This window comes from Giraffa tippelskirchi, chromosome 6 (assembly GCF_054371585.1).
Source record: "Giraffa tippelskirchi isolate mGirTip1 chromosome 6, T2T-mGirTip1v1.2.pri, whole genome shotgun sequence".
Taxonomy (NCBI): Eukaryota; Metazoa; Chordata; class Mammalia; order Artiodactyla; family Giraffidae; genus Giraffa; species Giraffa tippelskirchi.
This window is the reverse complement of record NC_137280.1, coordinates 13,100-28,194: the sequence shown is the minus strand read 5'-3', so window position 1 is coordinate 28,194 and position 15,095 is coordinate 13,100. Positions and strand designations below refer to the sequence as shown.

General features: G+C 42.2%; 1 long non-coding RNA gene across 1 annotated transcript in view; it reads left to right on the top strand.

Annotated features, from left to right (window-relative positions):
* Positions 1-14,171, top strand: part of LOC145508618 (uncharacterized) — a 152,277-nt gene extending 138,106 nt beyond the window's left edge. The window contains exon 3 of the long non-coding RNA XR_014055479.1: positions 11,236-14,171. This is a non-coding gene — a long non-coding RNA (uncharacterized LOC145508618). The remainder of the gene's footprint in view (positions 1-11,235) is intronic.
* Positions 14,172-15,095: the final 924 nt, after the last annotated feature.

Here is a 15,095-nt window from a genome sequence, read left to right as displayed (position 1 = left end):
TTAAGTGCTTGGTAAGTGTCAATTAAGTGAGTTAAAGTGTCCCTGGTGAATCTAGACTCCTCAAGTTGTTTTCAAGTCCCCCAGTTTTGTTCAGCATATAGCCTTATATTTTGAGGGCACATGCTATATTTTTATTTCGTTCTTTCTAATGTCTTTTGAAATGAAAAAGCATGATATGGAGGGAAAAGAGGAAAGAAGATGTGAAAGCTATTGAGGGAGACAGGTTGAGAAGGAAAGGGGTGTGGGCTTGAGGGAAGAGCAACATCTACAAACTGCAGACTCACTGCACTCACCTCATTCAGTTGGCCAAAGACGTGTCCTTTCTATCCACATACTCACAGCAGTTTCTCCCTTTGGTGATCTGAGTGTCAGAAAAAGAGTTACAATCTTTCTTCTCGCTTTTATTTATTTATTTATTTTTTGGTAGGAAGCAATAGAAGAACTATTTCTCTATGCTGTCATTGGTGCTCTTCAGCCTGCATGGATTCAGCTGCTTTCATCAAGAGCCTCTTTAGTTCTTCTTTCCTTTCTGCCATAAGGGTGGTGTCATTTGTATATCTGAGGTTATTGATATTTTTCCTGGCAATCTTGATTCCAGCTTGTGCTTCATCCAGCCCAGTGTTTCTCAGGATGTACTCTGCATATAAGTTAAATAAGCAGGGTGACAATATACAGCCTTGACATATTCCTTTTCCTATTTGGAACCAGTCTGTTGTTCCATGTCCAGTTCTAACTGTTGCTTCCTGACCTGCATACAGATTTCTCAAGAGGCAGGTCAAGTGGTGTGGTATTCCCATCTCTTTCAGAATTTTCCACAGTCTGTTGTTCCATGTCCAGTTCTAACTGTTGCTTCCTGACCTGCATACAGATTTCTGAAGAGGCAGGTCAAGTGGTGTGGTATTCCCATCTCTTTCAGAATTTTTCACAGTTTATTGTGATCCATACAGTCAAAGGCTTTGGCATAGTCAATAAAGCAGAAATAGATGTTTTTCTGGAACTCTCTTGCTTTTTCCTTGATCCAGCAGATGTTGGCAATTTGATCTCTAGTTCCTCTGCCTTTTCTAAATCCAGCTTGAACATCTGGAAGTTCACAGTTCACTATTGTTGAAGCCTGGCTTGGAGAATTTTGAGCATTACTTTACTAGCGTGTGAGATGAGTGCAATTGTGCAGCAGTTTGAACATTCTTTGTCATTGCCTTTCTTTGGGACTGGAATGAAAACTGACTTAACAACCTAGATGTTTTCAATTGCATATGCTAAAAGAACCAGCTTTACAGTTTCCAAGAAAAAAAAAGTTTCATTTTAACCAATTTTCTCTGAAGTCCAAGGAATATCATGGCCATCCTGCATCAAAAAGTCATCTTTCCTTTATGTAGTCGTAGTTTGATGCCTAAATTATGGACCCAATGGTGCTGAAATTGACTCTGATATCAGGGGCAGATCAGCTGATAAAAAGCTTGGATGGTCCCTCTGGAGGGAAGTGAGACCTTGGTCCCATCAGAAGAATCTGAGGGCTTAAGGGAATTTGCAGGAGTGGGGAAAGCTTGATCCATCCTACATGTACCATAATCTTAAATAATGCTTATTTACTTTACTGAAGTAAAAAAAAGATTATAAAAACAAATATAAATCACTGAAAGGTAAAGAAATTCATAATCTGTGATCGAAAGCTACATTCTAAGAAAACTGTTCTCTTAACCTAGAGACTAGACTAAATTCCAGTCTGCTACCAGCTTACCAGATAACAAAAAATATTGTTTACGGGTAAGCTTAGAAAAGTCTTTTCCATATATCTTGAAGTAGCAGTATTTTTGCAAAGGCATCAGTGTGAAACCATAGAAGGCATGTTTAAAACCTGATTAAGTTGAAATTGACAAAGTAATCTGGTCATTGCTGTGACTTGAAACACTTTAATATGATGACTAGAATTATAACTGACAGCATTTTACCAGAACATATCAGATTTTCATGAATGTCACATAATTTCTAGGATATCTGTATTAGTATCATCAACCATACAATATAACTTGAGAAGATTCATCACTCCTCTGACAACACTTCCCATGCAGTTTAACAGGCCAAATGAACTCAGGTTGTTTAATATCTCTCTTTGGGAGGTCTCAGAGGCCCTCTGAAGCATCCCAAAGTTAGCTAGAAGTCAATTATTTAAGAAAGTTTGTTCATAAATATCAAAAGGGTTTATAACAGGTAGGATCACATAAGTCACTGTGAAACAATACTTATCCACTTAGGCAAAGTTAACAAAAGATTTCAAAGGTAAACCTAGAACAGATCACTTAAGAGGTAAAGAAACTTAAAATCCATTAGCAAAGGCAGTTCAATATCTCAAGAAAACTTGTACTAGGCACAAAACTCTTTTCTGGGGGTCCACTTTCCATAAAACCTCCTTATCCCTTTCTGTACCCATTCCTTTGCTCCTCCTATTCTGAAACTGCCACCTATAAGTCAGAACTACTTTTTCCTTCATAAAATGTGATTTCATTCCTCACACAACAAGACATACATTTTCCTTAAGCAACCAAGAACTGACTTTTTTATTGGCATTCTATAGATTGGTGAACATATGTATCAGTGATATTATCTAAAAAAATTTTTTTTGCTTTCTTATATTGAACATCTCAGGATGGCACCAGACACTATTCATGGATAGTCAAACATCTCTTTAGTTTCTGTGTAAGAGGAAAGTCTTGTCAAATAGTGAATGTTTCAGAACCTTAATTTATTTGCAAATGATCTAGCTATTCAATACACTGTCATCACTTAGTTTAGCACAACGATAGAAATTCAGGTAACCAAAATCTGGAGAAACTATTGTAAATTCAGTTCAGTTCATTTGCTCAGTCGTGTCTGACTCTTTGTGACCACGTGGACTGCAGGATGCCAGGCTTCCCTGTCCATCACCAACTCCTCGGGCTTGCTCAAACTCATATCCATGGAGTCAGTGATGCCATCCAATCACCTTATCCTCTGTCTTCCCCTTCTCCTCTGCCTTCAATCGAGACTATTATAGACAGATATTTTAAAGTATAACTATTTTTAATAGTTTATCTAAAAGCTCATATCGCATTTACATTTTTTAGGAGTTTTTTTTTTGTTTGTTTGTTTTTAGAGGTGCTTTCTTTGTTGACAAGCTTGTAACAGATATAACAATATAGCAGTATTTAACTTATAATAAACTTGCTGCTAAGCTGCTAAGTCCCTTCAGTCGTGTCCGACTCTGTGCGACCCCAGAGACGGCAGCCCACCAGGCTCCCCCGTCCCTGGGATTCTCCAGGCAAGAACACTGGAGTGGGTTGCCATTTCCTTCTCCAATGCATGAAAGTGAAAAGTGAAAGTGAAGTCTCTCAGTCATGTCCGACCCTTAGCGAACCCATGGACTGCAGCCTACCAGGCTCCTCTGTCCATAGGATTTTCCAGGCAAGAGTACTGGAATGGGTTGCCATTTCCTTCTCCGATAATAAACTTAGGCACTATAAAAATTTTATGCTTAAAGTTAATGACTCAGACGTGTCTATATTAGAGTAGCAAAAAAAAAAAAATACTAGATATTTAATATCGACTATTTCCCAGTTCACGTGAATCTAAAATTCATTTAGGTCATTTTTTTCTTGTATTTAGAACTGTTTGGTTTGTAAGGGCTTCATTTTCTTTAGATTATTTAAATAAGAACTCATTTACAACTTCAGCAATATTATCAAAAAACAGAAGACTCACACTGAGACATACATAAAACCACACAGACAGACAGACAGAGATCTTCTAGTTTTCCGCCCAAGATTTAAAATATCTCTTTGACCTTCTTTTTTGGGGGGGGGGGCTTGAAGTTCTCATTTGCCGAAGGCTGAGTTCTCAGGCAAAGTGGGCAGTATTTTTCAAGGAAAGGATTAACTTCAAGCTTTGCCCTAGGCAGGGCTTTTTAACAAGCTAATTGTTCTTAATTGCATATGCAAAAGAACCAGCTTTACAATTTCCAAGAAATTTTTTTTTATTTTAACCAATTTTCTCTGGTTCTATAGAATATCATGGCCATCCTAGGTCAGGTCATCGTTCCTTCCTGTAGTCATAGTTTTATCCCTGAATTATAGACAGATCAGCGGATAGAAAGCTCGGGTTGTCTCGGTGGGGTGGATTTGCTCGCTGATGGATTTCACCTGGCGGCAGTAGCGAGGCCCGCGGGCCTCTCCTGGGAGCGGGCGTTTGGGCGGAGCACACCTGGCCGCGTCGGGGGCGGAGCGCGCCTCCTCCGAGCTCCTAGGCTGTGTGTCTCGGGTCTCAGGGGTCTCCATTGCGGCTGGGAACGCCCATTTCGTGGGCTCCTGGGTCCCCGTCGATCGGCATCCAGTGAGCGGAGCGGAGGGGTGCGGACCACAGGTAAGGAAACTGGGGCTCTGGCGCGGGGCGGAGTAGGGAACCATGTATTCCGCCCTGTCTGTTGGCACAGTCTTGGAGCCCCCTAACCTGGCGGTGGCAGAAAGGCCTCGCCAATGGGGTCAAAGCCTTTACCACTTTACCCCGTTGCCTAAAGCTCAGACCCACGTGGTTTTCCCAAGCAGCCTAGTGCCTGCAGCGAGGTCCCCAGGAAGTCCAAGGGATTTATCCTGCCTGGTGATTTCACCTGCTGGGACTCCACAACCCTTCCGCTGGCCGGCTGGCCCAGCCCTGCTTCCGGCAGTTTGCAGCCCAGCGGGCCCTTGACCACCTTCTGGGATGGGAAAGGGAGGGGTCCACGAATTGCACCCTAGAAACTTAGTAGGGTGCATGGATTTAAAAGCCTGGCGGCCACCCAGGCGGAAAAGAAGGGAGGAGGGCACCTGGCTGCCCTTTCATGGTGGCATCTGTGGCTGTCCTGCTGAGAGAGGGGCCTTTCCATGGGGACCCTGTGCAATAAGTGTGGTGTTTTGGAACTGAATAATTAGAACGTGTAAAATTTTTAAATTATGTGGTGCTTTAATTAAAAAAACACAAAAGCTCCAAGTTTTTTGCAAATTGAGGTCTAAAAATTGAAGGCCTGTTTTCTTTTCACTGTGGCATTCTATGAAGAAATGTGCGTGTTTTTCAGAAAAGAGTCAGAAAAGTGAGGGAAACAGAAAACCCAGAGGTGCCCCTGTAGTTTGGTGAAGGCCTTAGGAGGTCACTCATAAATGCTGCTGGCTGTCAGGAGGCAGTCTCTTCCTGTGGCTGATGGGCACAGAGCTCTGAAGGCTTGTCCTTCGCATGGATGTTCTTGTTTATGGAAATCCAGCTCGGAGCCATCTCCTGATATGTAAGAATTTCCCAGACTAGACCCCTAGGCAAATCCCGCAGGGCCAGGGACTGCTTCCTTTATTGTATTTGTCTGTTTGAAAAGCAGCAATGCCATATTTTTCTGTAAATCTGGTCTATCATCCCGGCCTTGGAGTAATATTTCCCATCCCTCTCAATAGGCTTGGGTTCCAGGAATGAATTATAGTCAGTTGTCCATGATTTTACAGATGAGGAAACTGAGACCCAGAGAGGGCGGAGGACGGTCCAAGGGAGAATGTGATATCCTTCCGGGAACCCTGGCTCCGGGGTTTGTAATGAGCCTCCTCCCCAGCATGTGTCAAGTGCCGTCCGTTTCCCGTGCGCTCTGTTTCTATTTCTGTTCCCTGGTGGCTCAGTTGGTAAAGAGTCTGCCTGCAATGCGGAGACCCGGGTTCAATCCCTGGGTCAGGAAGATCTCCTGGAGAAGGAAATGACAGCCCACTCCAGTATTCCTGGCTGAAGAATTCAATGGACTGAGGAGTCTTGTGGGCTACAGTCCATAGGGTCACAAAGGGTTGGCTGAGTGAGCGAACACTTGTTTCTATTATTATTTCATCAGCGCCACCTCAGATCATCAGGCATCAGGTCCTAGAGGTTGGGGGCCCCTGCTTTAGTTCCCTCTTTCGTCTTCTACGTAGCTCCAGCCTGCTTCCTCCTCCTCTTCTTCCTGGAGAACTGCCTGCTGGGCTTCTCTGAATGTGACTGAGTCTCCTTCCCTCACTTCCTTTTCTCTGAGCCTCCTCTCGTCTCCTAGCTGGGTTTCCCTGATCTCCATTCAGGCACTTTTGCCCCAGGTGGTGCTAGTGGCAAAGAACCTACCTGCCAATGCAGGAATTCGATCCCTGGGTTGGGAAGATCCCCTGGAGGAGAGCACTCCAGTATCCTTGCCTGGAAAATTCCCCTGGACAGAGGAGCCTGGCGGGCTGTGACAGTCAGACATGACTGAAGCCACTTAGCACAGCACCCCAGAGGCCCTTTGAACTGCAGACTCATGTGATTGTTTTGGCTCCTTGGAGTCCCTTGTCACTTCACGTGTATGTTAGGGTCAGCTCGTGTATTGCTTCCTAAAGGCCTCGAGAGGGTAACAGGCAGGAAGGCCAAGGGTGTCCAGACAGAGGGAATAGGCTGCAAGTGTCTGTCGTTTTATCTCTCTCTTAAGAGGCAGGAGGAAACAAACTAGTGTTACATTTTTTCCCCTTCTTGATACAAATTTAAAAGGAGGTTTCTCTTAAAAACCTGTGTTGCCATGACGACTCCTGGCTCCACCTGAACTTAACTTTTCTCAAACCTTGAGCTAAGCAATGCATTTTTCTTATGGAAATGTTTGTCTTAAGCTATGTTAATGTGCTATGTGTTTACCCTAGACTCTGTCTTCAAGTTGGTTCCTCCTAAAGGCTCAGAACTGACTTGACAAACCCGTATGTTTTACTCATACCTTGTTCTCCTAATCTACGTTAATGAAACTATATATTTTCCTGGAAATCTGCCTTTCTTCAAGATTCATGTCAATCATTTTATGGCCCGGGATGACTCACCTGCTGCCAATGTTATGTCATGCATGTTGTGGGTGAGGGGCCTGGTGCCGTTTTCTGAGACATTGTCTTTATTTAATTAGCAGACTGCTAGTGGTCGTATAACATCTGGCTAAAGACTAGCAGGGGGTACTCTTTCTGCCTCCTTCTGATGTCTATGTCAGCAGCTTTCTCTATCTCTTTTATACTTTAATAAAACTTTATGACACAAAAGCTCTGAGCAATCAAGCTTCATCACTGGCCTTGGATTGTATAATTTCCAGTGTGCCTGCCTTGTCATCCTCATGACATCCGTGGCAAAGTATTTTATTAATGCTGATATTATTGAAAGGGAATTGTTTTTTTAAATTCCTTTTCAGATTGTTATTTGCTAGTGTATACAGATAGAACTGTGTAATCATTCATTTTTATCAGTTTGGACAGCTTGATAGTTGTCTTTACGTTCTTTACTTTCTCATAATTTAAGATTACCCTGGCTTATATATTTACTGTCTCACCCCTAGTCTCAGTCATTTCTTCAAAGAACTTCTGTCCTTTTTTTTTTTTAACATTAAATTATTTTTGACTATGCTGGGTCTGTGTTGCTAGATGTCTAGTTGTAGTGAGCAGAGGCTACCCTCTCGTTGCCATCCCATGACTTCACATTGCAGTGCTTTCTCTGGTTGCAGAACTTGGGCTCTGGAGCATGCGAGCTTCAATAGTTGTACGGGGGCTTAGTTGCCCCTGGGCATGTGGAATCTTCTGGGACCAGGGATTGAACCCGTGTTCCCTGCATTGGTAGGCAGGTTCTTTACCACCGGGCCACCAGGGACGTTTCCTGTTCCTTTTTTATTAGAGAATGATATTTAAAACATACATGTAGGAGCTAAATATGCTTGGCTGACAATACATGGAAATATATACGTGTATTCCAGCTTACCTTTGAACATATTCAGTTAAAGGTAATTTGTGATGATGTCTCCAACTTGATCCACCATGACATGGATATTGTAACCTTTCCTTTTGTGTATCTGTAACGTCACATTCCAATGGTAAGATACCTGGCTTCCACCACTTGTCATGTATAGAATTCAGTGCTTGTCCCATGGGGTTACTGAAAAAACTGTCAGACTGTCTTCCAAAGGGGGCTGTGCATGCATCCCACCAGTGTCTTGAGTATGTTTTTGTATGATAGTTTACTATCAGTATACCCTCAGTGGCCAGGTGTCTATGTCAGTCTTTGCCAGTTATGAATGGGCTTGTTTGCTCTAGTGTTCTTGGACAATTTGAGTACAGATTCTTTGTCAGATATGCATTTTTTAGGAAAACGATGTTATTTATTTTTGGCTGTGTTGGGTCTTTGTGTGTGGGCTTTTCTCTAGTTTTGGTGAGCATGGGCTATAACTAGTGGTGTGAGGGCTCCTCACTGCAGTGGCTCCTCTTATTGTGGGGTACAGGCTCACGGGCTTCAGTAGTTGCAGTATGTGAGCTTGGCGTTGTGGCTTCCAGAATCTAGAGCACAGGCTCAGCAGTTGTGGCACACGGGGTTAGTTGCTCTATAGCATGTGGGATCTTCCCACACCAGGGATCACACCTGCATCTCCAGCACTGGCAGGCGGATTCTTGACCACGGAGCCACCAGGGCATATTTTAGATTCTAGCTTTCCACACATGTATCTGGTGAAAGAGGCCAGGATCAAGAGGCCTGGCAGCTGGGAGTCCTCAGGCACAGTTCTGGCTGTGCTATCAAAAGCTCTGGGCCCTTTGGCGAGCGCCTCAACTTTCCTGGGACTGTTTCCTCCACTCAGAAATGCCCTGCTGTTGGACTGTAGCCCACCAAGCTCCTCTGTCCCTGGGATTTGTGAGGCCGGAATACTGGAGGGGGTGCCATTTCCTTCTCCACAAGACAGCATTTTGAAGATATTTTCTCCTGGGTATTGGTTTTGATGAAGGAAAGGGGATCCCTTCCGGGGCTTGAGAGTGGGTTCTTGTCTGACACTTGGAAGTGAGTTGTCCGAGGACGGAGCGCTGTCCAAGCGAGAGGCTTGATTGGGAAGGGCTGCCGGGGCGGAGGGCGGGAGGGCGAGGGAAACGGAGAGAACTGCTCTGCCACACGGCTCACAGTCTCAGGTTTTATGGTCATTGGGTTAGTGTCTGGTTTGTCTCTTACCCGTCATTCTGAATTGGGATCCTTCCTGGGGGCACACACATCCCTCAGCTGAGAAGGATTCCAGTGAGGAGGATCCTGGGAGGTTGGTAGGACCTCTGGACTGGAGTCCCCCATCTCCTTTTGACCTCTCCAGAGTCCTGGTTGGTGGTAGCTGGTTAGTTCCTGGCTCCTTACCAGGACCTCCTGTTGTAAGATGACTCCTGCAAGTGTTTTCTCTTCTCTGGGGCCTGGCAAGGGCTGGTGGTCAGTGGTTCGTTTAACAGTTTGTCTTTTGGTTCTCTCGAGTAAGGTCCTTCACAGAGTAAATGTATAAAATTGTAAAAGTCAATGTTGTAAGTAATTTATGTTAATAATTTGGTAAGTTGGCTTTTTTGTTGTGTTAGAACTCATCACCAGAACAAAGGTCATGTAGGTCTTTTGTTGTTTTCTAAAATTTTTATAGTTTTTAAAATTGAATTACAGTGTTGCAAAGTTTGTGTATATGTTCATTTCATTCCATATTTTTTTTTTAACGGTTATTTATTTTTATTGATTGATCGTTGTTTTACTATATTGGTTTGATTTGTCATACATCGACATGAATTAACCATAGGTGTACGTGTGTCCCCTCGCTCTTGAATCTCCCTCCCACGTCCCATGCATTCCCACCTCTCTAGGTTATTACAGAGCCCCAGTTTGAGTTCCCCGAGTCATACAGCAAATTCCCATTGGTTGTCTATTTACAAATGTTGGTGCACGGGCATCCATGCTGCTCTCTCCATTCATCTCACCCTCTCCCTCTTGTTCCCCACCCTTGTCCGTCAGTCTGTTCTCTATGTCTGTATCTCCATTGCTGCCATGTGAACAGACTCATCAGTGCCATCCTTCTAGATTCCATGTTTTTCTCTTTCTGACTGTCTTGCCTGTTTAATACGCTCTAGGTTCATCCACTTCATCAGAATTGACTCAATTGTGTTCCTTTTTACGGCTGCATTCCATATAGTCTCTAATTGTTCCTTAGCCATGTTTTGAGGAGGGTCATGGAGCTATTCTGCTCCATTTCAGTTTGGGCTTCCAGTCTGAGTGCTCAGAGCAGAGCTGCTTCTGGGTGAGCCCTCTGGTCTCTGTGAGCGCGGGGCTGCCCGCTCTTCTCTGGCGGCCCGCAGGGGGGCGCCAAACGCCCCTCTGACCCGCGGGCACAGGACGCCTTGCCTTCAGACTCGGATTGGTGACCAACTGGCGGGAGCTTTGTCTCCTCAGGGGCGTCAGGGCTAAGGCTTCTGGATAACGGGGCTGAGCCCAGGCTGAGAGGAGTGGGGTTGCCTCAGTGCCCGCCAGCACGGAGGCACTGCAAGAGGGAAAAATGAGGATGAAGTAGACGTTTCCTGTGTCCAGCTGAGCGCTGACCGGAGGTCCATCTCAGAGGACTCAGGGGGGAAAGAGCTCCATGTGCAAAATAGTGGGTTTTTAGTTAGATTTCTGTTAGATGATCTAGAGGATGACCAGTGATGTTCTTTAGTGTAGGTGGCCAGTTTTCCTGTCACTGTCTCTCGAGAAGACTGTCCTTTCCTCTTCGCTCGTTCCTGGTTTGATTTTCATGAACTGACCAGTACATGGGGGTTCGCTCTTGGGCTCTCTGTTCTTTCCTCGAGTCCGTGTGTCTGTGTTCGTGCCAGTTCCTCACTGTGGTGGTTACTACAGCTCTGGGAGGTAGTTTGAAGTCGGAGAGGAAGATGCCTCTAGCTGTGTTCTTTTTTCTCAGTCTTGTTGGCTGTTTAAATTCCTGTTCAATATTAGCAGCCTAATATTAGGCATATTTCTATTTCTGTGAAAAATGCCATTGAATATTATTTTGTGATTGCAGTCAGTGTATTTGTTGATGGCTTTGGCTGGAATGGACGCTTTAATTCCTCATTGTTGCAGTGCATTGAGCATGGAAGAGTTTTCTGTTTATTTGTGTTTTCTTTGGTTTCTTTATCAGTGCTTTCTAGTTTTCTGACTACTGGTCTTTTATGTCCTTGATTAAGTTTGTTGCTAGATGTTTTATTCTGTTTGATGCAATGATAAGTGGGATTTTCCTAATTTTGTTTCTGATTGTTATTAGTGTAGAGAAACGCAACTGATGTTTGCATATTGATTGGGATTGTAAATTATAATATTTTATATGATTGTAAATTGATCCGAAATTATTCAGCTTTACTGAATATAGTCTAACAACTTTTTGTGAAGTTATGTGGAAAATTTTATTTGTAAAATCTGTTTCTCCTGCAGTAGGTCATGCAGAGGACCCAAGACATGGTGGTTACTAATAGACTTTCCACAGTACTTCTTCATTCCATGTGGACTCCTACAATGGCAGTGAGCATCACAGCTTCCCTTGAACCTCGTCTGGGTAAGTCTTGGTCTGTATAAGAAAGTTTCATGCCTGTCTAATCTAATTTTCTTTTGTGGTATTGACATGGTTGTTTTGAAACATAGTTTACTTTCCAGTAATTTAAAATGTACAGAAAACTCCTAGCAATGGGAAATAGTACTCACATTTGCCACATCATCTAAAATACTCCATGTGTTTTATCCAAAATGGGTGCATTCTCTTGCAGAACCAGCACATACCCTCCAAAATCAGGAAATCATGTGGTTTCTCCATTATAATGTAACCCACAACCCCACTTCCACTTTTAGCAATTGTTCAATTGTATGAATATATCTTTTTTTCCATCCTCATCCTTTTTTCTTTCTTTAGAGTGTTACTGAGATTTTCAGTTATTTGGACAAACTTGATGGATTTAAAGCAGACATGGTGAATATGGGATCTGGGTGGTCTTTTCTATATGGATTTTTTTCCACTAAAGATGGTTTTAACGTTTATTCATGTTGTAACATGTATGAATACTGCATTCTTTTTTCCCCATAGTAGTTAAAAATAAATAACATGCCATTTACCATTTAGATATTTGTAAGCATACAGTGTTGTAGTATGAACTACCTTTACTTGTTTTGCCAACCAGTTTAATAATGTGTACCTTGTGTGTGCTTTGGAGAAACTGAGGAAACTGAGCCAGTGACTGAAGTGGCCCAAGATATCATGTTAGGTACCATCTTCATCTAAAAACAAAACAGGGGCTTCCTGGTGGTCCAGTGGTTAAGACTGGACACTCCCAAAGAAGGAGGCCCAGGTTCAGTCCCTGATCAGAGAACTAGATCTCCCATGCCACAACAAAGAGTTTGCATGCTGTAGCTAAATATCTGGCTTGCCTCAATGAAGGTCGACCTGGCACAGCCAAATAAAAAAACAAATAAATATTAAAAAAATAAAACCAAAGGAAAGGAAGGGTATGGTTGTTGTACAGATTCACGTCTTAGCTTTCCCTATTGATAAAAAAGAGTTTCACAGACTGTCATCCTTCTATCTGGTATATACAGAGGATTCCTTTGAAAATGAGATTTCTCTGGTAAATGTGACTCACAGAAGAGCTGTGTTGAACTTCAGTTTCAGAGATGATCATGTGTCCTCTTAAAAAAAAAAAGTTAATTAGGTCCAACTAATTCTCATGCTGAAGTGGTATATTTTGGGGTAGCATTTGCTCCCCTTCACTTTGGATGTATCCCCATTTGTTGACACAGTCATCTACCAAAGACATCCTGATATGTGAAAGTTTTTAGCTATTACAAGTAGAGCTATTGTGTATAATTGTGTGATAGTTTTTGTCTGGACACTTTTTCAAAGCTCTTTACTAAGTACTAGATGTGTACTGTTCAGGTCACAGGTGAGCCTTGTTTAGCTGTGGAAAAATCCAGCTATGTTTCTCTGTGGATCGAACTTGAGTCTCTTGCCTTGTCAGGCAGATTCCTTACCACTGAGCCACCAGAGAAGTGCCCCCCAGCCCTTTTTTGAGTTTACTGCATCTAATAGATGTGCAGTGCTACTTCACTGTTGTTTTAGTTTGTAATTTCCTAATGATATATGATTTTGAGTATTTTTGACATGCTTATTTACTATCTGTATATTTTCTTCGGCCAGGTGTTCAGATTTATACATTTTTAATGAAGTTGTTTGTTCCAGATTTTTTGTTATAGTTGGAGTACAATCCTTGATCAGATATGTATTTTGTAAATGTATTTTTATGTGGCTTGTGTTTAAGTTATGTGAATAAGGTTTTTCACAGTTTAAACTTCTAATTTTTTAAAGTTCATGTTGTATATGTTTTATATCCTTTTTTGGATAGACCTGAGTGTTTTTTTTTGTTGTTGTTAAATTTCATAAGCAAAACTGAGGTACTGTAGATACAGTTTTAAGCAAAGCTGAGGTACCATAGATACAGTTTTGGCTTTTGTCTATCGAGAAGTTTGAGTGAGGTTGGTGTACACTGTAAAATTATGTCTACATTCATTTGATTGGATATGGCTTCCAATTATTTGTATAATTGGTTTTGGCGATGTCATGGGAAGTCAGTTTCCCCAAGGGAAACTGGGTGGGGTCCATGAAACATGAACTGTCTTCCATCCCTGGGAATCACTTTCTGCTTTTTCTGGCTTTGGATTTGACTTGTTTGGCTATCTCATACTAGTGGAATCACAGAACGTTTGTCCCGTTTTGGTCTGGTTTATTTCACTTAATATAATGACCATAACGTTCGTCCACATTGTAGCATTGTCAGAATGACCGATTTTGAAGGGCTGAATCATATTCCATTGTGTGTATACCACAGTTTGTTTATGGAATTGGCTGCCATGGACACTTAGATTGCTTCTGTTTGTTGGCCAGTGTAAATCATGCTGTTCATTCAAGCAATAGTATCAAACAGCAATGGCATCAATTATAGATGTGAATCCGTTTCACTGTGACAAGTTATTATTTAAGGTATTCTATTAATGCCAGTAACAAAGCTGTCCAGAAATAATACAATGATTATTAAGAAAACAAGATTTACTACTTTGTTTTATTATTCTATTTCTTTTGAACCGATTTAATGACAACAGGCTTAACTTTTCATTAACTTGTATGACTATCAGCAGTTTGACCAAGTTGAAGAACATGACTCGTTTGTAGTCTTCCTCATCAGTACATTCCATCTACTAGCTTTAAAATCATTTAGTACAGAGCTCAAACACTGTCTAGGTGTTCATCCAGTGTTTTGTTTGATTATCATGCAGAATCATTTTACAAGTAAAAGTATGCCTGTATGAGTTAGAGCTCTGATCCCAACAGTCCATGTAGAAGCTTCCACTGAGAAATGTATAGATTTTGCACCAATGCCACTGACATTTGTGAATGTGGTATACCGCGAATCACAATAAGTGTAAACAGCTTCCCATGCTACCTATTTGAAACGACCACTATTAATGACATTTTCATTCACTTGAGGACTAAATATAGCCAACTTATGCTGCATTTGCCAAATAGACTTTGAAGTATTCTTCACATAGTCCTTCATCGGTCCATGGCACCTGTCAGATTGAAGAAACCCTTGCTACGTCAAGGTTGTGAACACGTCTACTTGTGTTTTGTTTGAGATTTTAAAGTCATTCTTCAGTTTTCTTTGAGGAATGGTTCTGTATATGCCCCGTGGATCCCAAAATCCACTGATGTTCATGTGTCTAGGTGTTTCCCAGGTGGTGCTAGTGGTAAAGAACCCACCTGCCAATGCAGGAGAGTGCCCCCCTGCTCATCTTTAGCCGGATGTTATATAGCTACTAGCAGTCTACTAATTAGAGAAAGGAATGGCAGCAGGCCCCTCACCCACAAGCTACATGGAGATAACCATGGCACCAGGTGAGTCATCCTGGGCCATAAAACAATTGATATGAGCAAATATATAGCTTTCTTCACATAGATTAGGAGAACAATGTATGAGTAAACCATAGTGGTTTGTCAAGTCAGTTCTGAGCCTTTAGGCAGAACCTACTTGAAGATAGAGTCTAGGGTAAGTACATAGTACATTCACATAGCTTAAAGCAAACATTTCCAAAAGAAAAATGCATTTGTTAGCTCATGGTTTGAGAAAAGTTAAGTTCAGGTGGAAGCAGTTGTCATTATAGGAACACAGATTTTTAAGAGAAAACCTCTTTTTAAATTTGTATAGAGAAGGGGAAAAAAGATAACACTAGTTTGTTTCCTCCTGCCTCTTAAG